Source organism: Staurois parvus, unplaced genomic scaffold (assembly GCF_062004578.1).
Source record: "Staurois parvus isolate SC_StPar_1 unplaced genomic scaffold, SC_StPar_1.0 ptg000302l, whole genome shotgun sequence".
Lineage (NCBI taxonomy): Eukaryota > Metazoa > Chordata > Amphibia > Anura > Ranidae > Staurois > Staurois parvus.
The window spans coordinates 1,410,940-1,436,296 of record NW_028318098.1 but is presented as its reverse complement, the minus strand read 5'-3'; the positions used below and the strand labels follow the sequence as shown (position 1 = coordinate 1,436,296).

Genomic DNA, 25,357 nt, shown 5'->3' with positions numbered 1-25,357 from the left:
ACTTTGAGTTTACTATATATTTTTTATAGCCAAAAGTAAAAAATATTGTTTTTCTTCAAAATTTTCAGTCTTTTTTTGTTCATAGTGCTAAAAATAAAAAGCGCACAGATGATCAAATACCACCGAAAGAAAGCTCGATTTGTGTGAAAAAAGGACGTACATTTTGTTTGGGTGCAGCATTGCATGACCGCGCAATTATCAGTTGAATTAATGCAGCGCCGAGTAGCAAAAAGAGGCCTGGTCATTAAGGGGGGTAAATCCTCTGGAGGTCAAGTGGTTAAAAACACTGGCTGTGGGATGTATTCCCTTAAATTGCAACAGTACAACATTCCCAAAATCACCCGACGTGTTTCAGTCATTCCACTTTTAGATCTTCTTCAGGAGGCATAAGTACAACACGGATCTCTAAATAAACATATCTGAGATTAGTAATATATAAATTCAACTGTAAACAGCGAGCGTTATAGATACAGATACGGAATATAGATACGGAATATAGATATGGAATATAGATACAGATATGGAATATAGATACGGAATATAGATACGGATACAGAATATAGATACGGATATGGAATATAGATATGGAATACAGATATGGATATGGAATAAAGATATAGATACGGAATATAGATACGGAATATAGATACAGATACGGAATATAGATACAGATATGGAATATAGATATGGAATATAGATACAGATACAGAATATAGATACGGAATATAGATACAGATACGGAATATAGATACAGATATGGAATATAGATATGGAATATAGATACAGATACAGAATATAGATACAGATACAGAATATAGATATGGGTACGGAATATAGATACGGATACAGAATATAGATATGGGTACGGAATATAGATACGGATACAGAATATAGATATGGGTACGGAATATAGATACGGATACAGAATATAGATATGGATACGGAATACAGATACGGAATATAGATACAGATACGGAATATAGATACAGATACGGAATATAGATACGGAAGCAGCTGGCACAAAAAGATAGTGATACAATCTCAATACCAGAGTAAATGAAAAGCAGTGCAGGGCATAAGAAAAATATAAAAGTGAATAATGAAACAAAACAATGAAAGAAAACAAAACAAATGAAATGTAAATGTCGCAGTATAGCCAACAACAGAATCCTGCACAGTAAAGTCCTCCCAATGTAAATCTATGTATCTGTAAAATTGTGATGTCAATCATGACAGGTATTGTGCAATCCCACAAAGTGCTCTGTATCCAGTGCAAGGTCCTCCACCACTATGTACTCACCAAAGAGCTACTTGGTCAGTAGCATGTATATCATGAGATCTATGCCATCCATTCTCCAGCAACTTTACCAGTCCAGTTAGGTCCTACGGAGAGATGCTCACCACACGGAGCCCAGGGGTTGGTATATAGTGTAGTAGTTTAATAGTCATAAAAGTTATCCATAAAAACATTCCATGTGGAATAATCAATATATCACATACCAATATGGCCACCGCTCAGAATCACGGACACGACAGCGTGACGTCAGCACGTCCTCAGGGGTACAGCCATTGCCTTTGTGGCCATCTTGGTATGTGATATATTGATTGTTCCACATGGAATGTTTTATGGGTTACCATTATTAAAACTATTACATTGATTGATCTGGAAATTAAAAGGTAAAACAAAGCTAAATTGAAAAGTTAAAAATTGATTACACATCCAAAATAGGTGATACCAAAGGATTATGTGAGCCACCAGGACTGTGTGTACATCTGACGAGGCTTCTGGCTGTCAGATACAAGCAGTCCAGGGCCTCTGCAGGTGCCTGATTACTTGCACACCCCCTGGTAACAGCCGCCCCTCCCCCCAAGCGCCCCCCACCATGTATCTTGGGCTCTACTTGCCCATCTGCAGGTTCAGGACCAGCATAGCTGGTTCCTCCTGTTAGGGGGAGGGAGCTGAGTGAACACATGTCTGCTCTCCTCCCTTTCTTGCTGCTGACCTGGAAGAGATGTGTAAAATGTCACTTCCGGGAGCTACCTCAGTGTCCCCGTCCATCATGGCTGGGAAAGAATCTAGTGCAGTGCGATGTGTACTGCATTCCCTTCAGTGGAGCACAGGGGAGACACCCAGGGTCTTTTAGAAAAAGGAATAAACTGGATGTTTAGCTGGGATTTAAAAACACACCAGTATAAAACGTTTTCAAGTTTTTTCTGGTTATAGACAGGTGCACTCTACTTTCTCCACTGCAGGTGGCGCTCTCCCACAGCGGCAATAAAGTTGGAGAGAAAGTCAGGAGGAACAGGGTTCCTCTTTGGTTTCCTTGTTTAATGAAGCTATCCCATTGAATGCTCCTGCCCCATGTGACTCTGGTGGCCATCTTGGGTCAAGCAGAGCCTTTTAGGTCTGGCTGTCTTGGATAAATGCACCTTACCTTCTGATGTTAAAGATATTTTCTGGCCCTCGGAAAGCAGAACTCCAAAATAAAAAAATAACCTACCCAATGCACACTGTCCCTGAGGCCTCCCAAAATGGCCGTCGCCCGTCCCATACACAAACTTTGTGAAAACCTGCAGTGGAAAGCGGTCTCCTGTCTTAGGAGGAAATATTAAGCTGTGAAAAGAAAATCTGGATGGCAAAAAATTACCAAGATCCCAATTATGCTAAAAAGTGTAAAACATAAAATAAAATGTAATAACTCAGCTGGTCACTAAGGATGAAGAGAGAGCAAGCCTCTGAAATATGTTCTTTAGTGTTATGTATACAAAGGGAAGTGATGAAGATAATGTAAATATGAAGATGTATCATCACTACAACCACAAAGGATCAATGTTTAGATGTTCCAAACACAATGATACAAATGTCAATAAATCACCTAGACCAGAGAGTTACACCCATGAGTCCTCAGAGTGAAATTCAGTTATCTGGAAGCCATTGTATATAACTTTTGGGGATTCCTTAATAACTGACTTCTCACCACATGACTGGTAAATGTAGCATTTGTGGTATTTATGTTTAACCCATCGCCTTTCTGAGGATTTACCCCCCTTCATGACCAGGCCATTTTTTGCACTACAGCGCTGTTTTACTTTAACTGACAATTGCACGGTCATGCAACGCTGCACCCAAATGAAATTCACGTCCTTTTTTTCCCACAAATTGAACTTTCTTTCGGTGGTATTTTATTGCCTGTGCATTTTTATTTTTTTGCGCTATAAGCAAAAAAAGAACAAAAAATTGAGAAAAAAAAAATACAGGGGTTTAAACCTTTCCCTACTTTATTCATAAAAAAAAATCTCTGGCCGTATATTCAATGTATATAACAAAAGTCTCCAAAATGTCTCAAATCTGGGACATGCAAAAGTCATAAGCTGTCATTGTTTATGATCCATGAAAAGAGATTTATTGATTGTTGATTTATTCATCATTTATTCATCATTTCAGCTGTAGCTGTCATTGAGATGTCACTCATCTGTCTTCATTTGATCTTTTGATTGCAGAAAACATCGAAGACACACAAGAATCTTCTCCTCCACCCTCCATCAAACACCACACCACACATCGTACCGCTGTGCTACTCACCGATCATACCACACAAGGACCTTCTCCTCCACCCTCTCCTACAGAATACATCGAAGACACACGAGAACCTTCTCCTCCACCCTCTCCTACAGAGTACATCGGAGACACACAAGAACCTTCTCCTCCACCCTCTCCTACAGAGTTCATCAGAGGGGGTCAATCTGTCACACCAAGACCAGATACTATGCAGAATATAACGACTCCACAGTATGATAATTGTAAAAAAAGGACCAAATCCCACACCACACATCATACCACTGTGCTACCCACCAATCATACCACACAAGGACCTTCTCCTCCACCCTCTCCCACAAAATACACTGTGATTGGCGAATCAGGAGTCTGTCTAAGAATAAAGGCAACCTTCATACTAATGGTGAACACCACCAAGATCAGAAATGTAAGTTAATCCTGAATATAATCTAGAAGTTGTAAAGGCCTGAGAGCCAATGCCAATGAAGAATATCCAGTGAAGAATCCAGTTGTATGAGTCAGGATTAGTTTAGATCCTCAAATCCTGTGATTAAGAGATTAGTGACTATATGACATCCAGTTCTGAGCATAGACAGGGAGGCCAGCAAAGAGCAATGGCCATAAATCTTACAACAATGTGCTATTATCATTGCTTGTAACAGTAGCAATTCCCCAACTTTTACCAGCTAATAGATATAACACAGTGGCTAAGGGAAGGGTCATATGAAATGTGGAGACATCCCAGTAACTGGACATCACTCTGTTGCTGTGTCCTGTCTTAGATGTTACCATTTAGTTTCTACAATTTATTTATCTCTGTGATTCCCTTTTGCTGTCAGGTTGCAGTAACAATTCCCTTCTCTTCTCAGCTCAGAGCTATAATTATGGAATAGCAAATAGAAGAGTCATACAAAATGTGGAAACCTTCCAACAAATGGACATCACACTGTTGCTAATTGTATGGATTAGTTGACAGGTTACTCCAGTTATATAATAAAGAATTCCTCCACTTGCCACCCAACAATGTGTGCAACAATTACACTAAAAGCAGCAATACTCAAAGGTCTTATAACTTTCTAAACCATAAAAAAATAAACCTGTAATAAACCGTGCTGTGAGACTGACTAGTCCTAATTCACTAACATTTCCAAGTAATCAGGAAATTACAAATTCAAAAGTCGTGTAATAATGATTGATCCCACAAAGATCAGTGAACAGTTATATAAACCAGGGCTTAAAATTTCAAGTCCTGAGCTACTAGCCAGGCCTTAAGAGTTACTCGGCACCAGTTGTCCCACCCAACCCCTACCCTGCTACACCCCTAATTCCCCCCTAAATATGACCTCGTAAATTATTTCATGAAATTACACTGTTAAATGTTACCCACATTACATCAGGGTCCCCAGAGTCCCCCCACATTACATCAGGGTCCCCAGAGTCCACGCACATTACATCAGGGCCTCCAATGTCCCCCTAAACACTCCATCATACTTGGATCATGCACCACATAGAACCATAACCCCCCATAATCTTTCACTCACAAAACCACAACTTTACCAAGCATATCCTACCTACTATCCAACCCAGCAGTACCTCAAATGTCCCCCATACTCACCCACCCATAATAACCACATCATCCTGAACCCGACCAAACCACCCATACATGTAGGTTTACATACAGACACATGTACACACACACACAAACAGAGACACCTGTACACACACAGACATGTACATACACACACACAAACCTGCACACACACACACACAGACACATGTACAGACACACATACATGTACATACACACAGACACATGTACATACACAGAAATACACAGACACATGTACATATACACAGACACATGTACATACACACAGACACATGTACGTACATACACATAAACACACACATGTACATGCACACAGAGACATGTACATACACGCAGATACATGTACAGATACACAAATGTACATACACACACACATACAGATACACACACGCACATACAAATAAACACACACACACACAGACAGCCCTATAAAAAAATTTCAGTACTTCATTACCTTCACTCACAGAGCCGGGTACTGCACTCTAGGGGGAGGCAGAGAGCACAGCACATACTCCTTCCTTTGCTTTCACTTTGCTCAACTATTGAGCAGTCTGACGGCTCCCAGTGCGAGTGACAGATCCAGCCCTGAGTTCCGAGTCTGCTCAGCAAGATGGCCCTGGGGACACACTCACCCCCACCATAATTTCCACTCGCCAATGCAAGCAGGCCTGATATAAATGATAATACAATATAACACTGTATGTGTGATCATGTGGTTAATAATATGTGTCAAAGATAGTGAACAAATAATGTGATCGGTACTGTGATATGGGCCCGAGATCACCAGCAGCCGTTTTTAAAAGCAAACAGAACACAAGGGATTCAAGGGCCCTGCTCTTTCCAGCTTACAATCTTTTACTTTCACTGGTAATGGTAATCAGGACAAATAGTGTGTGTGTGTGTGTGTGTGTGTGGGGGGGGGGGGGGCTCAGGGGTTCAGCAGATTATGTATTAGTTCCTAAGAGTATCAATCTTTACTTACAACTGGAGCGACTCCACACTGCCCCCCGCCACAGGTGCTGATTTCACCCTGCTGCCTTTCAAGCCTCCCCTGCCTGGGGCTTAACCCCTTTGAGACCAGAGTCCTGGTAGTCAAGCTTTGGAGGTTCTACCCACCCAAAGCTCTTTGAACTTCTGAAATTATGGGTCCATAATACAGACGTATCAATTCAGAGAGTACTGAAAATCAGTCCTCTCTCTAGGCAAACACCTCTCCCTACATGGGTGAGAACTAGGTAATGTCTCCCAAAACTGCCCCCCTTAAAGGGAATCTGATTCAATGACCGGGGGAATATATCTGCCATCCAGTACACCTTCCCAGTGTTCTGTACAGTACAAATATCTGTTCAATAAAAGTACATAAACAAGTAAATCTTCCAAATATGTCAAACATCAACTCATGTGAAAGAGTATTGTGTTCCTCCACCAAGGAGGCAAAGGGGCAGACTCACCCTCTAAATTATAAAAGGGGTAGTCAGGCTGGTTCCTATTACGTGCAAAAAATGGGCACTGCCCCAGTCTATAACTGGCCTTCTCAGCAAGGAGCACATGGAAGGACGACACATATCAAACAATAGAAGAGAAAAATTCCCAGCTCAGCTTACCAACCATCCTGCAAACAAACTGAATTAGCCAGTCTAACAGTATGTGTTAAAACCAGGGGTTTAGTTGGCACACATTTGCAAATACATGTGTAAGCTGCAGAGTCTCTTCATGGCACCCCGATATTCTACAGTTTCCAACTCTGTAAAATTCAGTTTGTTTGCAAGCTGGTTGGTAAGTTGAGCTGGGAATTTTTCTCTTTTATTGTTTGACATGGTTCCCATTAAGTAGCCGGGATCATCTGCACTGAAGGATGAGAAAATGCCTCATTTACAACCATAAAACGTATATAAAGTACACCTAGTGCTCCCTGTTTAAAACAGCCAAGTAATTTTTAAAACCACACCTAAAATAAAAACAAATGCAAAAAATTTGAACTCTGTATGTGGTTTTAGGTTAGGGTCACTCCAGCAGCCCCCCACATTGAGTGATCCAGCTGACAGCTCTATAGATGCCATGAGACACAGACCTTCCATGCTGAATGGACACCAGAGGCTCAGTCCTCATCCCTACGCGTTCCATCATTGGTTCTATCATTTTGTTTTCATATTTATATTGATCATGTTGTTTTTTTCACTCACTTTGGCACTTATTATTCACTGTATGGTTGTCAGGAATGGACTTGCCAATAGTGGTGGGACTCACCTGCCTTGTGGGCTGCAGTACCAGGGCTGACCAGCGGGTGCTCTCAACAACCAAAGGTTCACTTCAGAAAATAACCATCACCTGGGGCTGATTGCAGGTGTATTTAAGGGATGGCCAGACCTGAAGTCTGTGCCTTGGTGTGTGTTTTTCCATGGGCCCCTGTATCTTGTAACCTGCGTTCCTGTTCCTGTTTCTGCCTCTGCCTCTGCCTGACTTGTTGCCGACCCTGCCTGATCCTGACCTCTGCTGACTTCTCCTGTTTTGATCCCTGGCTTGTGACCCTGACCATTCTCTCCACCTGCTCCTCCTGTACCTACCTGCCCGATAGTTATCGACCCAGCTTGCCTGACTACGTTGTGCTCTATATGTGTATGTACCTGTGTATCTGTATCAGTTTAGGTTTGGCTTTGTTTCACCTTGTTGTATGTATTTGTGTTAGCTTGGGGTTTGGTGCACTGCGTTTATGTTTGTATTATTAGTCTTTAATAAATTGTCTTATTTATACCATATCTGAAGCTTGCGTTTCCCTGTGTCAGTCCACACACTTCTGGTCACACCCGCATCCCTGACAATGGTCATGTATATTATTGTCATTATTTATGTATATATTAGTTCATTGATCTTTGCGGGATTGATTATTATTATCATTGTTTATTAGAAGCATTCTTACACTACTTCTGGATTTGTAGCCGCCTATTGCTCAGCAATTTTAGTGAATTAGGAGTAGTCAGTCTCACAGCCCGGCACAGGTTTATTGTTTAGGGTTACTTCAGTCAGCTCTGTATATTGAACAACACAGGGAAATGGTATTACTGGGATGGCCCTGACTGCACTCACCAGTCACTGGAGATGTATCCAACAACGGGGTCGGTCTATTCCCCAGAAATGCTCCAACAATAAATACAAAGGAGGAATGACCACTTATCTCTCTTTTCAATGAACTTTATTGTACAATGTTCATTGTATCTCCCCCCAAACTCTGCTCTTCCACACTTGTCACCTTCTTCCAGGACTTTTCACCTTCTTACAGGACATATTAATTTTGGTTGAAAGCTGGATGAAATAATAAAAGGTACCACATAGTGATCTGCGATATCCAACATTGGAACTGAAAGTTAATGGAGATTAAACATGGTTTTATTAAATATACTATTAAAGATCATTGTTATTATGGAGGGTCTCTTATAGCCACTTGCCTTCCAGAGGATTCACCCCCCTTAATGACCAGGCCATGTTTTTGCTATTTGGCACTGTGCTGTTTCAACCGGTAATTGTGTGGGCATGCAACGCTGTACCCAAACAAAATGTATGCCTTTTTTCACACAAGTAGAGCTTTCTTTTGGTGGTATTTTATCACCATTGGCTTTCTTTTTTTTGTGATATAAACAAAAAAAGACCAAAAATTTTGGAAAACAAAATTCTTTCTACTTGTCAAAACGTATTCCGCCACATGTCTTTGGTAAAAAAAAATCCCAGTAAGTGTATATTAATTGGTTTGTGTGAAAGTTACAGCGTCTACAAACTATGGTATATATACTGCAATTTACGTAGCTTTTACTTTCTGATTGTCACATTTATTGAGACGCTAAAATTCCAGGGCAGTACAAACACCCCCAAATGACCCCTTTTTGGAAAGTAGAAACCCCAAGGAATTTGCTCAGAGGCATGTTGAGTCCATAGAATGGATTTTATTTTTTTGCAACAAATGTTTGGAAACGTACAATTTTTCTTTTTTTTTTACACAAAGTTGTGACATAAATTATATATTGATCACAGATGCCATGGCTATATGTGGAATAACGCCCCAAAACACATTCTGCTACATCTCCTGAGTATGGGGGTACCACATGTGAGAGACTTTTTGGCAGCCTATCCACATACAGGCACCCAAAATCCAATGACCACCTTCAGGCTTTCAAAGGGCATATTTCCTCATATCACTCCCTCATTACCTATTACATTTTTAAAGACCCTAAAATGCCAGGATAGTACAAACAACCCCCAAATGATCCCTTTTTGGAAAGTAGACACCCTAAGGAATTTAATAAGAGGCATGGTGAGTATTTTTCAGATATAATTTTTGTCACAGGGTTTTGAAAAAGAAAAGAAAAAATGTATTTTTGTTTTCTTTCTTCATTTTCCAAACATTTATGGCAACAAATGAGATCTGCAAAAAATTCCCCATGCCACTTAGCAAATACCTTGCAGTATCTACTTTCAAAAAAGGGGTCATTTGGGGGGGGGGGGCTTCTACTATCCTGGCATCGCAGGGAAAACATTAGCAGCTTCTGCCACACATCACCCACTCTTCTAACTTGAAGAACACTTTTCTGACATTTTTTGTTTACATGAAAAAACATTTTTTTTTGCTAGAAAATTACTTTGAACCCCCCCAAAAATATATGTTTTTAAAGCAGAGGCCCTAGAGAATAAAATGACAGGCTTTGCAATTTTTTGGCAGTGATTTTCATTTTTAATTTATAATTTGTTTTTATTTTTACATTGTCCCTTTCTTTTGGGGGGGGGGTCAATTTTATTCTTATCACAGGGAATGTAAATATTCCCTGTGATAGCAATTGGCAGTAACAGGTATTGTTTTCTGTGAAATCCGAGGTCTATTAGACTCTAGATCTCTCCTCTGCCCTTGAAGCATCTGATCTCACCAAGATCAGTGTGATCAGATGCTTTCCCTTTTTAAAAATGGCACCTTAATATCCAGAAAAGCTGAAATGATGAAATGCTCATAGCTTCCAGATGGCAGAACTGCTGGCCGCATTCTTGGATTCCTCTGTGGGACGGGAGAGCCCAAGAAATCCATGGATGGTGGAAGGAGGGGGGAGAGCCCTTCCAGCTGCTTGTAAAATAGATCCAGCAGCTAATTAGCCACTAGGATTGCTTTTACGTGAAAGCCGACCACCTGCTGAAAAACGATACCAGGATGATCCCTGTAGCTGCAGCCACCTCCTGGTATAACCACTCAAAGTCCAGTGATGTTCCAGTACATTGCTGGTCCATGTTGGGACAGGAGAGCCCAAGAAATCCGTGGATGGTGGGAGGTGGATGGTCTCGGTATAACCATTCCAGCGACATTCCAGTACATTGCTGGTCCATGTTGGGCATATATATATATAGCAGAGATCACGGACATACGATGAATTGGGTCTGTGGACCAATATTCCTTCTTTTTTGTACATACACTGCTCAAAAAAATGAAAAGAACACACTGAAAACATATCAGATCTCAATGGGGAAAACTCTCCTGCTGGATCTCTATACTGACATGGACGGGGTAATGTGTTAGGAACGTAAGGATGCTCCATAGTTGGAGGAAATTAAAATGGTCAACCTACAGGACTGAATTCAAAGACACCCTGACAATCAAAGTGAAACAATGCAGCAGGCGAGTCCATTTTGCTGAAATTTCATTGCAGCAACTCAGAATGGTCCTCAGTAGTTTGTATGGCCCCCATGTGCTTGTATGCATGCCTGCCAATGTCGGGGGAGGCTCCTAATGAGACCACAGATGGTGTATTTTCTCCCAGATCTGGACCAGGGCATCACTGAGCTCTTGGACAGTATGAGGTTAAACCCGGTGGTGTTGGATGGACCAAAACATGATATCCCAGAGGGGTTCTATTGGATTTAGGTCAGGTGAGCATGGGGGCCATTCAATGGTATCAATTCCTTTATCCTCCAGGAACATCCTGCATACTCTCACCACATGAGGCCGGACATTGTCGTGTATCAGGAGGAACTCAGGACCCACTGCACCAGGAGGAACCTAGAACCCACTGCACCAGCGTAGGGTCTGACAATGGGTCTAAGAAATTCATCCCGATATCTGATGGCAGTCAGGGTGCCATTGTCTAGCCTGTAGAGGTCTGTGCGTCCCTCCATGGATATGCCTCCCCAGACCATCACTGACCCACCACCAAAACGGTCATGCTGAACGATGTTACAGACAGCAGAATGTTCTCCATGGCTTCTCCAGACCCTTTCATGTCTGTCACCTGTGCTCAGGGTGAACCTGCGCTCATCTGTGAAAAGCACAGGGTGCCAGTGGTGGACCTGCCAATTTTGGGGTTCAATGGCAAATGCCAATCCAGCTCTATGGTGCCGGGCAGTGAGCACAGGGCCCACTAGAGGATGTCGGGCCCTCAGGCCACCCTCATGAAGTCTGTTTCTGATTGTTTGGTCAGAGACATTCACACCAGTGGCCTGCTGGAGGTCATTTTGTAGGGCTCTGGCAGGGCTCATCCTGTTCCTCCTTGCACAAAGGAGCAGATACTGGTCCTGCTAATGGGTTAAGGACCTTCTACGACCCTGTCCAGCTCTCCTAGAGTAACTGCCTGTCTCCTGGAATCTCCTCCATGCTCTTGAGACTGTGCTGGGAGACACAGCAAACCTTCTGGCAATGGTACGTATTTATGTGCCATCCTGGAGGAGTTGGACTACCTGTGCAATTTCTGTAGTGTCCAGGTATGGCCTAATGCTACCAGTAGTGACACTGACCCTAGCAAAATGTAAAAATAGTGAAAATTAGTCAGAAAAGATTATCAGGGAAAAAAATGTCAGTGGCCTCCGCTTGTAAAACTATTCTTGTTTTGGGGGTTGTCTCATTGTTCCCCATCTACATATATATACTCACACACACTATAGTTTGTAGATGTGTAGCAGTATACATACTGACCTAGATTTATGAAGAAATCTGATTTTATTGGATATGTTTTATAACAGAAAGTAGAACATATCAGGTTTTTCAAAATTTTCAGTCTTTTCTTTTCGTTTATTCAGCAAAAAATAAAAATCACAGTGGCAAATAAATACCACCAAAAGAAAGCTCTATTTGTGTGATAAAACATAATCAAATTGCATGTGTGTACGGTGTTGCATGACTGCGGAATTGCCAGTTAAAGTAGCGCAGTGCCGAATAGCAAAACGTGCCCTGGTCATGAAGGGGTAAAACCTTTCCGGAGGTCAAGTGGTTCAGACTGAAGAGAAACCAATGATGACATGGATATGTTGTACCCTTAAGATTGGTCATTGTGGGAATTTCATACAGATACATGTACCCCCCAACCAGTGGGCGGAGCTATAATAACCCCACTGGATTCCCCATCCAAACTGAATGTGGATCCTGGCAGAGTTATTGTATTCTGACATTGGGGAGACTTCCCCGCCATCACAATACACTGATCAGCACTGCCGGCTATAGACGGGGAAACTGATCGAGCGGGAAAATCTGATGGGCTGGTTGTACAGAAGTGGATTGGTAGATCTTCTGTACAGCCAGCCTGCCCATACATGTGTCAGAATTCGGCCGGGCCCTGCTTAAACCGCCCGAAGTTTGATTCATGTATGAGCGGCTTAAATCTTTTCCCGGAATGACAAGACCCTGTCAGAGGGTAAAACACATCAGCAGAGGAGCAGAGATTTGGGGGGATGCAATGAACACGGGGTATTGAATGGAGAGATTGTCAGCTCTATGAATGACTATTGGGGGGCGGTAGTAAATCCCGGCACTACAAATGTCAGGCAGTATGCAGTCATAGGATTGTTAGGTCTGGTCCTCCTCATACTCATCCTTGTGGTCTTTGTGGTCTTCAGGTCACCATCCCGTCACCTCCAATCACACGATTCTATGGTGAATGTTATAACAAAGCATGGCTGGACCTGTCCTTTCCAAGAGGAGATCTTTCCCTGATATTCATAGAGGTATGGAGGGCACAGGCTGGGGGAGGGGTGTAATGATGGGACATGGAGGGTACAATATGTCTGAAGACCCCCAGGCTGTCCAGGGGGTACAGAGGGGACCACAGCTCAGTATTATGGGAAGCTGCTTGTAATAAAAGGAGAGATTTAATTTCCAGACATCAGACAATATTACACATGTGCACAATACATTATTTTTCCTTTTGATTCGTTAATGAACTCATTTTGTTTAGTTTTATTCTTTAAATTCATTTTTGGAATTCGTTTAGTTTTGTTTATTAGTTTTCAAATTTGAATTCAATTCATCTTTTTGTTTATTTGATTTCAATTCAAATTCATTTAGACCAAATAAAAAATATCAAATCGATCCAAATTCATTGTGAAGAATAGCTGTTCTGTTTGAAATTCGAATTTTGGAAGACGATTATTTTCTTTCAATTGTATTCTATTCTATTTTTTCTATTCTCTTCAATTCTTTTCTATTCTATTCTTCTATTCTATTCCTTTATTTATATTTTATTTTATTCTATTCTTATATTTTATATTCTATTTTGCTTTATACTATTCTTTTGTATTCTATTCCTTTATCTTCTGTACTGTTTTATTGTATTTCTTAATTTTCTGTTCTATTCTATTCTATTTTATTCTATTCTGTTATTTTATATCCTATTCCTTTATTTTCTATTCTATTATATTCTTTTATTTTCTTATCTATTCTATTCTTTTTTATTCTACACTTTTATTTTCTGTTCTATTCTGTTCTAATATTTTCAAAATTCAAATTTGAGGGAAATCAGCAATAGTTGGTAATATGTTTATATTTAAACTAATCCAAAAGAATGAAATGACATTTAATCAGAAATTCAAACAGAATTTGAGTCTAATTAAATTTGAATCAAATTCAAAATAAAATTCAAATTTGATTCAAATTCAATTAGACTCAATTTTTTTTTAAATTTCTGATGAAATTTAATTTCATTATTTTATAGTGGTCTAAATTTGTTACTATTGGAATTTGAAATTCCGTACACACCTGAATCTCAGAATGTCGAAAATCTTGTCACAATTTGAATTCTGAACAGAACAAAGCACTTATGTGCAGACAATATGAGGCGGACAGGTTTGGATGATGTATCCGAAAGTAATGGTCTGTTTCACATTCCCCTTTATGCAGTGACCCAGTCTGCATGGACAGTATGGCCGCTCGCTGACTACAAAATACAAAGATAACATGAATTGGACTTCCACCCTTCCCACTTACTTTCACCCCCCGTCACCCTTCTCTTCATCAGATTTTTTGGAGATCACATTCCCACACTTTCTGATTTCTCATTTAGGTGAGAAGCAAGTATTCATCGCCACAGACTTCTAGGACACCCACATCTGGCATCCTAGGAGGCTGTGGGGTTCTCTAAGGTTCATGCACCACATCATCGGGGGGGCACTTTATCTTCCTAGTTTTTGCAGTTTGCCCCCTATAACACCCTGCAGTACATGTGTCATCATGGGGCTGGATGCAAGTACCTGGAAGAGAAAGGTGGCCCCATGATGATGTCAGAAGAAGATGGTGGCATGAGATCAGGTGTGTAGTGGTGGGGTGGTGGATCCCTACAGGACACCACTGGATTGTTGGATGTGTGCAGATCCCAGCTATAGAGGTAAGGGGGGGGGGGGTAAAGGAGTGAAGGTCAGAGTAGTTTTTCTTCAGAAGTGCAGTACAGAGGATGATTTTCAGGGTCTTTGTAGTGTAAGAAGACAATGACTTTGTAAGCACTGTCTCTGCAATGATACTGACATGAACAGGGTACGAGAGCAGGACGTGTCTAGCTAGTGACTGTACTAATACTGGCCAGGAGGGGGCACAAGGGTGCATATCCAGGGAACAACTAAACAAGTTGCTGTGGCACCACACTCCCCAATAGGTGGCAGTACATTCCACTATATCATTGACTCTCAACCTGGGGCACACATACCCCCGGGGGAAGGTGAATAAAGATCAGTGATGGGGCCACCCACTGATTTAATACCATAGATTGCTAGGTTGCAGGTAACTGGGCCACACAGCATCATGTGTTTCTATGGTGTGGGTGGTCTTGATACATGGTGTCATTGGTTGTTGTAGTCCTAATCTAGGGCAGACATCATTGACAATTTTAGGATCTCCCCCTCCTCCTCTTGCTGTCTGTTACAATGCCCCAAACTTTTGTCACCATCCCATCCAGCTCCTCCATTCTCTGCGCTGACTGCACTGTCCCCTCCCCTGCAGAGCGCAGAGCACTGTGCACCCATTAGGTCCAGGCTCCATGTAGGAGAGCAGTATATACTGACTGGTGCAGACATGGTTGGTGGAGGGAGGATAGTCTTTCTCATATGTCCTCTGTCCTCTCCTGGATGGTCCTCCTATTAGTGAGGGTCCTACAGTCGTCACATGGGGGGCTTACAAAGCAATCAATGCCAGCAGAGTAATGAGATTGGCTCGCTCTGCTCCGGCACTTTTATTACTTGCTATCTCTGCAAAGTCTACAGTGTACAATAGCTTCATAGTTCCAGGAGGGCTGAGAACACTGTCAGATCTTCTCCTCATCCATCTCTCTGCCATCACTACCACCCAGCTGTCCTGAGATCAGAGGGAATGTATGACTTTGCTGCATCTCCTGAAGGACAAGTATTGAGAATGGTTCTACTTATCACACCGCTGTTAGCTCCACCCCGTACTCCGCCCTCTGTCCTGGGGGGTGGGTGGGACAATATATGGAATGGGCTGCCAAGGGGGATGAAAGTGGAAGAAGGTTGGGGAGCCCTGCACTATATTATAGGAGGACACAATGCATTGCACCAGCAGTAATACATATCATATGTGGGACACAACTAGTAACAATTGTATTGATGGAACCATTTGTACTATTCTTTTGTAGAACAAGAATCGGAGATCGTTTTACCTGGGGGCGATTAATACTAACATACGGGAAGAAGGTAATCCAACAAATCCAACTGACGGAATGATTTAGCAGCACAGTAAACCCTCGCTAGCACTGCATCCAAATGTACGAGTCCAAGTTACACAGTCAGTTCACCCAAATCTGGAATGTCGGTGTTTGGTGGAAGCTGGTGGTGTCACCCCCCATGGCAGTCTTTGATATTTTTCAGAAACTCTATTGGAGAGATCCCTACACTGAGTTCCTGAGTCCTCCTACCTCCTGTGCCCATCATGAGGGATTCTCATCATCCCTGGTAGCTGCAATCAATCTGATCTGCTCCTTGTGATTCCCTCCCCATGTAATCTCTCCTGCCTTACTACGGCCGGCTTTGTTCCCGGACTGGGAGGTATAGGCCAGGCTGGATGTGACCTGCTGATTAATATATCCCCTACACCTATGCCAACACCCACCTGAGCAATCCCTTCATTCTGAGCCCTAAGCTCCAGTCCATGTTGGTTCCTGAGCTCCCGATTTTCTGTTTCTCTGGTTATCACCCTCAAGGCTAAGTTCCCCTTTTTGGGCAGAATTTCACTTTTTATAATAAATAGAATCCTTTTCCAATGTACTTTCTGCCCATCCCCCCCAATGTGCTCATCTCTCAGCTGACTTATCCTCGGAAGTTTCACATTTTCATGTTTCGGTTTAAATTTTTACAAAAACGCTTTCTGCTTCCATCACTTCCTGTAGATCATCTCCCATCATGCACTGCCTTAGTACATCAAAGAATAAGGAGTGGTTACCTGGTGGGACCACGCCTCCCTCATTACTATGCAACCTTTTGATTTATTTACACCCACTTTCCTAATTCTTCCCCTAAGATGACCATACACATTGCAATCTGATTGTACAATCTCCTGTAGGCTCGATTCACACCTATGCAGTTTGTGTTTGATCCGTTTCTGTAGTGCTTTTTGCTGTGCGTTTTGCATTTCTGCACATTAGTTTTTGATGCATTTTTTGCTTTTTTTCCAACTTGTTGCTGGGCAGATTAAAACGCATCAAAAACGCATTACATGGACTGCTGTGAGTTTCTGCAAAATGCAACAGAAAACGCAAAGGTGTGATCTTAGACTTACCCCTCCCCCCATCTAATATCAGATAGTAAGGCAAGGGCTTGTCTGATTGGATACACATTGAATAGGTTGTCAGGTGGCCCCTCCTATTCCATGGTTTTGGTGAATCTAAAGGAAATTGTACAGAGATGGTCCAATCAGATTGCACAGTGTATGGACATCCTTATATAAGTACATAGGAGGGAGTGGATGGAGACACTCAGCTGTCAGGCTCCAGTCACATCTCCATATAGCATTTTTTTTTTGGGGGGGGCACTTTGGAGCATTTTTGCTTGTCCCCCATAGGTCAGCCCTACGTGTGGCAAATGCCCCAAAGAAGCTCCAGAATATTTTTGGAGTGGAGCGCGGCCCGTTTTTACTGCACTTATGGTGCATTTGCAGCACGTTTGTCACACGCCAGACTGGCGGCTGCTACCAGTGCTTGGGGGGCCATTAATATTTAATTGTGCTGCAAGTGCATTGTGCCTTTACAGCATATTTCCGTAATGCGCAGCAAAGCGCGTGCGTTCTCTGCAGTTTCCTACATGTTTGGAAACGTTCAAATATGAATGGAGCCTCATTGTTCTTGTGTATACACACCAATTTCACTTTCACACTTTGGGTTGGGAGAGCGCACGTTTTTGGCTCATTTTTCCTGCAACTCACATAGGGCAGCCCATTGACTTCAATGTGTATCTCTACACGTGACAAAGTAGCTCATGGGGTATTTGGGCGCGTTGCGGTTTCCACGTTTTTACAATACGCTTTGCTGCATTTGTCACTCTTTTTTGATGAGGCAAAATGTGTGTTTTCTTCTTCGTTTGGGGTGTTGTTAACATTTAATGACACCAAAAGCACAACTAGTTCATTTTAGGTGTATAAAGGTGGTGTCACGTACCACCTAGCCATGTCCAGCCTTGTTTCCTATGTCTACCATCCCCCGACCACACATCATTTGTCTTCCTACACTTGGCAGTCATGTTCAGATGTAACCTCTCTGTATGTTTTTGGTTTATAGATGGGACCCGCATAATAAAATATAAGTCTCTAAAAACCTTGGTGACCCCACTTGGACATTCATTTACCTGTGAAGAAGTGATGGTGAGGATTGATCACAGTGTGAGTCTTGTGCTCCTGGATGTCCAGGTTCAGGCCTTTACACTGGATGGGGGCAATTTCTCGAGAGGTAAGTCACACTGTGATGAGAATATTATAAATGTGCGGCTCTAGTACTACCTTAGTGCACTTCATCATCTCTGATATATCAAATAATAAAACACGTTTGTCCCCTCTCAGTGTCTGATATAAAATCTACCATTTATCAATCTTTATACAGTATATTTATTCCACCCTTTTTTGAAGTTTGATGTAACTGTAGTGCCCCTCAAATTATCTAGGGGGAGCTAGCTAGCATTTTAGGTAGAATCTGAGCAGCAGCCTGGGATGAGTCAGCGTGGGAGTGAGGTAGTGAGGTTACTTCAGGACAAGCTAGGGAGGTTCTGAAGGTCCCACCTCTCCAGAGGCCTGAGAGCTTTCTGTAGGAGGGATGGAGGAGGGCAGTAAACTCAGATCTACATACTTGAGGGACCTTGGCAAATCTCTTCACAGGAGATTGGGCATTGTGACCACAGCAACCCTTAAGTATTAGTGGTGTGACCCTCCTGCGCTCCAAATTATGTGTTTAAACAATTAAAACAAATTAAATATATGAACCCCAAACAGCTGCTAGCATTAAATCATATACCAGTGATCAAGTGAATATAAACCATATAAATGCTGCGCTACATTCAAACTTATTAAGTGAATGTGGAATCCAATGACACAAATCAAAATAGTGACAATAATAATGAAATAAATAATACGTGCTTACTGATAACAAAATTATCAAATAAAACACCCAAAATGATGAAAAAACACAAACTTAAATCTATACGCATGTGCATGAAAAATACACATACATATAATTACATCACACGTGCAAATGTGAAGTGAAATAATGGTTACTTATTAAACGCAAACAAAAAGTCCAATATTGAAATGTTGAAGGTGAACAAAACTGTAAACGGTGTTTCCAATAATACTGTAAAGTGACCACAGGTGAAACAAATCGTGCAGATATCTGGGTGTAGATAGAGCTTATGAATCCAACCACCTTCTGGATTAGCCTCTCACCTCATCACTTTGACCCTTGCAGATCAAAGAGCAATAATGGATCCCTCTCACAGATCCTCCAGGCACCACAGCACTCCAGAAACGCTTTTCAGGATTTAATATTCCCACTCAAGCTCTTCTCCAGGTATAGGTGAAATATCAATCTCTCAGAACAAAACAGAGGAATCCTCCCATAGTGTAGTATATTTATTATACCATAGGAACATAGGAACATAAAATCTTTGGTAAAAATTCCACTTACATAGCAGCCAGTCCACATTAGACCCTCATGCTCTCAGATGAGGATATATCTGTGTTTGTTGGGTGTACAGCTGAATACACAGGTGTACCAAGATGGCCGCCACGCCGGAAATACGTCACCGCGCTACGCCGACGCGTTACGTCACAATATCACGTGACTTCATCAGGGTTGACAGCCCTGATGAAGTCACGTGATATTGTGACGTAACGCGTCGGCGTAGCGCGGTGACGTATTTCCGGCGTGGCGGCCATCTTGGTACACCTGTGTATTCAGCTGTACACCCAACAAACACAGATATATCCTCATCTGAGAGCATGAGGGTCTAATGTGGACTGGCTGCTATGTAAGTGGAATTTTTACCAAAGATTTTATGTTCCTATGTTCCTATGGTATAATAAATATACTACACTATGGGAGGATTCCTCTGTTTTGTTCTGAGAGATTGATATTTCACCTATACCTGGAGAAGAGCTTGAGTGGGAATATTAAATCCTGAAAAGCGTTTCTGGAGTGCTGTGGTGCCTGGAGGATCTGTGAGAGGGATCCATTATTGCTCTTTGATCTGCAAGGGTCGAAGTGATGAGGTGAGAGGCTAATCCAGAAGGTGGTTGGATTCATAAGCTCTATCTACACCCAGATATCTGCACGATTTGTTTCACCTGTGGTCACTTTACAGTATTATTGGAAACACCGTTTACAGTTTTGTTCACCTTCAACATTTCAATATTGGACTTTTTGTTTGCGTTTAATAAGTAACCATTATTTCACTTCACATTTGCACGTGTGATGTAATTATATGTATGTGTATTTTTCATGCACATGCGTATAGATTTAAGTTTGTGTTTTTTCATCATTTTGGGTGTTTTATTTGATAATTTTGTTATCAGTAAGCACGTATTATTTATTTCATTATTATTGTCACTATTTTGATTTGTGTCATTGGATTCCACATTCACTTAATAAGTTTGAATGTAGCGCAGCATTTATATGGTTTATAACCCTTAAGTATTGCAGAGATTAGGAGGAAGTGATCAGAGTGTTAGGTGGAAGATGAACTGAAGGCTGGAGTGTGAAGCCTGGGAGGGGGCCCAGGAGATGGGCCTACCTACAGGCAGAAGCTTGAAAGGAGGATCTCTCTGCCTCACTGTCCCTTGAGAGAGGACAACCTGGGGAACAGGGAAGGAGCCTACCAAGCAAAAGGCCTGAAGGCAGCCACCAACCCATCAAGCTCACAGGAGAGACAGAATGAGGAATCCTACACCCCCTGGGCTGGATAAGGAGAGAGGGCAGTCAGGTAGAAAACCCAACTAGCTTCTCCTCTGGGACTGCTCTACTAAAAGTGGCAGCTTCTGGGTCCCCTTGCCCAGGGATTCCCTCGGGTAGCTGGGTGAAGAGGAGGATTCATCTGGGGTCTGAGGAGGTACACCAGAGAGCTGGCGTGCTCTTAAAGGAGAGACTGTTACCCCTCAACCCCATTCAAATCTAAATCTCTTAATAAAATCATAAAGCCAAGCTCAATGACTTTTCCTGACTCCAGTGTGTGAAGTGTGGAAGAAGATGCGTGTTTCCTGGCTGTGCAGAGCTTTAGGGGGACCCAAAACTCAGCGACACCTAAGGGGGCAGTGCTACTGTACATAACATAATATTATCCAGTTCTCTGTCTGACATCACTGAAATCCTGTTACTTATAGAGATGTACATAACAGAAAAATGTGTTTTGTTTAGTTTCGGATTCATTTGTTAATTTGTTTTGTCATTTTCGGTATGTTGAAAAGATTCATTTTTGGAAATCATTTTGTATATTTGTAATTTTCAAATTGGCAAAATTCAATTTTGAAATTTGAATTTCAAAAGATGGCTACAGTATATTCATTCTGTTTTATTCTATTCTATCCTATTTTGTTTTATTTGATTCTATTCCTTTCTATTCTATTATGATTTATTCTGTTCCTTCCTTTTTTATTCTTTTCTTTTCTATTCTTTTCTATAGGTGGGTAGGATATTATTCAGCTGATAAGCAATTACTTTGGCATACATTTTTAGGTTAAGGTTTAATAGGGATATTGGCCTGGGCTTTGGAAGAGTTAATATAAGGGCTTGTAACATTTCTGGGGGGAATGAAGCAGAGGAGGGGGCACTATTGGACAGAGAGCATAGAACGGGGGACCAAGATTGAATGAAAGTGTTTGTGATATTTGCCCGTTAACCCATCTGGCCAAGAGATTTTTCATTTGGGGAAGGCTTGAATAGTTTCTATTATCTCTCGGATTGTAAAAGGAGCATTGAGGGTAGTGAGTTGATTTGCTGACAATGATGGGAGGTCAACCTGATATAGGAATTAGTTGATTTCCACTAGTGAGGACTGGTGGGTAGAATTATCAAATGTGATGTTGTATAGAGAACTATAGTAGGTCATAAGGCATGAGCTATACCTTAGGGGTTATACATTGTTTCTTTACTATGGGGGTGATGTATGTAGGTTATCTTCCTTTTAATTCTATATGCTTTGATAGATATTTTCCAGAGAACCCAATTGTATTAACAACCCTCTAATGATGTCTGTGTGGGAATTCCATACCATAAAGGGGTCAGATACCGATCCTTCATTGGTGGTAAAAATTCTGATAGGTGTTTTGAGAGAGTTGCAGCATGCTGTGGATTCTGTAATAGGAAATTGCTAGCCATTTGTCAATAAGAAAAAGATCATATTGGGAGTAAGAGTTGTAGCAGGGAGAGAAATATGTGTAGCCATGCTCATTGACATGGTAGCATCTACATACATCGTATAGATCATGAGAGTTCGTATGTGATATTCAAAGCACCTAGTGGGATTGCTATATTCCGTTTTGCTGTCTGGAACTATATTGAAGTCCCATCATATAAGGAGGTGTCTCTGTTGAATGGGTTTTGCATTCCGGAGGGTTTTAGTGAGAAAAGCGATCTATCACTTGTTAGGTGCATAGATATTCAGCAGGGTATAAAGCACGTTGTTGATAGTGCATACCTAAATGATGAAGCAGCCATTCAAATCTATGACACTCTGGTGTAATTGGAAGGAGACTGTGTCTTTTATAGCCACCATGACACCTCTTTTGTTCGACTTGAAGCCCGCCTGGAAGGTGTGAGGGAAATGCTTATTGTGACATGATGGCATGGCATTTTGAGAAAAGTGTGTCTCTTGAACACATATCACATCACACTTGTGTGTGGCTTTCCATAAGGAGTTGTGTTTGGTCCAGATGGACATATTCGTGTGCAGAATGTAAGGGGGGACTTATTTCCAAGGCACTCATGGTTAGATGGGTTGAGCTGAGAAGGTATCCGGTCTAGATGCTGGGCCTGTGTGGCTAAATCTCTGGACAGGAACCGGAAGGTAGTGCTCTGAGGTAAATCAGTGGCTCCAAAACTGAAAAGAAAAGAGAGCCATTAACTTTGCACACAACTTGTAACTGAAGTTGACCAGAGTAGGAAAATAAGTGGAGATCAGTACATAAACACAGAACAGCATACATTTTTTGAAGATAGGGACTTCTCCAAGTGCCATCATTTAACAGCAATCATTTAAAATCACAATTTTATTGAATTATTAATCATAAAATATCTTCTTCTCCAGACTGAATAACCCCAACACAATTCAATTCATATTTTGAATCTTCCTCAGGGGGAACAGAGAAGTGACAGCAAAATCTTCTACAAAACAAGACAATATTGATAGTATATAGTATATAAAAATATATATCCATCTTAACATCATCCATTTTAATCAAATTCACAATAGAAACTTACATAACCATTTGTCAATTAAAAACAAGACCATGATCACAATCCTCCGGTGTCGCTGAAGCAAAAGGACCCTTAGGTGAACCCTCTATACAGGTGAAAGCTGGCAAAGAAAACCACTAATTATTAATGCCATACAAACTAGCTGGACTATCAATATTAGCACACTGCTCAAAAAAAAATTAAAGGAACACTTTGAAAACCCATCAGATCTCAATGGGGAAAAAACTCATGTTGGATCTCAATACTGATATGGATGGGGTAATGTGTTAGGAACATAAGGATGCCCCATCATTTGCTGGAAATGAAAATGATCGACCTACAGAGGACTGAATTCAAAGACCCCAAAATTCAAAGTGAAAAAATGAAGCAGCAGTCTAGTTCACTTTGCTGGAATTGCATTGCAGCAACTCAGAATGGTCCTCAGTAGTTTGTGTGGCCCCCACATACTTGTATGCATGCCTGACAGTGTTGGGGGAGGCTCCTAATGAGATGACAGATGATGCCCTGGGGTATTTTAATCAGACTATACCTTGATGCTATACTCTGATTAAAAAGTGTTCCTTTAATTTTTTGAGCAGTGTATAAAGATGTGTATACACCCACATTTGAAGAGAAGATGATAAGTAAATAGTGAACAGTAAATGGTTGGACCTATGAGGTTCAGTAAAGAAGTTTTCTTGATTTCTGATAATTTAAAAAATAAAAATAATAAAACTAATGAAAATCTTTGAAAAAATATATTGTATATATTGTAATCATCTCCAAAGACAAAGGGCTGACCAATGTCAATCACCTTGGCCCAAACTGGGACACCCCAGATGGAGAGAGTAATACTATCAATCCCGGTAAACCAAGAATAGAGAAAAGGACCAAACAATCGTGGAGAAGGGGCTTTTTTCTCTTTTAAGTTTTCCAGATTATGAACAGTTTGTCTGGCTGTGCAGCTACATCCCTTTCCCGTCCTTTGAATTTAAATCTGGTTGCCTAGCACCGACTGCGCCTAACCGAAAGTGACATTATCTCCCTCCCTCAACCCTCAACAAGTGCTACCTAATAAGGATTTGCCCTCAATAATGTCAGGGCAGTTAATTAAAGCATTAGTTTGAGCGGGCGTTTCAGCCTTTATAAAGGGAGTTGATTTATTTGGATTTATTGTGGATACTTTGGTTGTGGTGAACTGTTATTATGGCATTCAGCTTACTTTGTAGATATATTGAGGAAAACTAGGACCTTTATTTTTTCATTGTAGCTTTGATTGCTGGGGCTTTGTAGTGACTTTTATAGCTGTTTCCTCATCTTGGAGGAGTCTTAATGATTTCTGATCTGTGATCTGATGGGGGAATTTCAACCTATTTTGCTTGTTTTGATCTCCAGTCCATTCAAGTGAGATCTGTCTGGATTTTGGGTAGGGTTTTTGTATTAATTTTTGCATTATGTTTTGAGTACTTAACTTTAATCTGTTTTGTGGTGGAATTCATAGTGAATAGGATTGAATTGATTTGAGATTGATAGTATTACTTTCTCCATCTGAGGTGCCCCAGTTTGGTCCAAGGTGACTGACATTGGTCAGCCCTTTGGATTTGCAGGGGATTATAGTATATATACAGTATATATTTTCAAAGATTTTTTTTCAAATTTTTTTTTATTTTTGTTTTTTTGGATGATTAGAAATCATTAGAAAAACTACTTTTTGAACCTCATAGGTCCAATCATTTACAGTTTACCATATACTTATCTTCTCTTCAAATGTAGGTGTATACACATCTATATACTAATTGTCCAGCTAGTTTGTATGGCATTAATAATTAGTGGTTTTCTTTACCAGCTTTCACCTGTATAGAGGGATCACTTAAGGGTCCTTTTGCTTTGCGACACCAGAGGATTGTGATCATGGTCTTGTTTTTGAATTGACAAATGGTTACGTAAGTTTCTTTTGTGAATATGATTAAAATGGATGATGTTAAGATGGATATATATATATATATATATATATATATATATATATAT

General features: G+C 41.1%; 1 pseudogene; it reads left to right on the top strand.

Annotated features, from left to right (window-relative positions):
* Nucleotides 1-25,357, top strand: part of LOC149457844 (uncharacterized) — a 472,748-nt pseudogene that overhangs the window by 59,795 nt on the left and 387,596 nt on the right.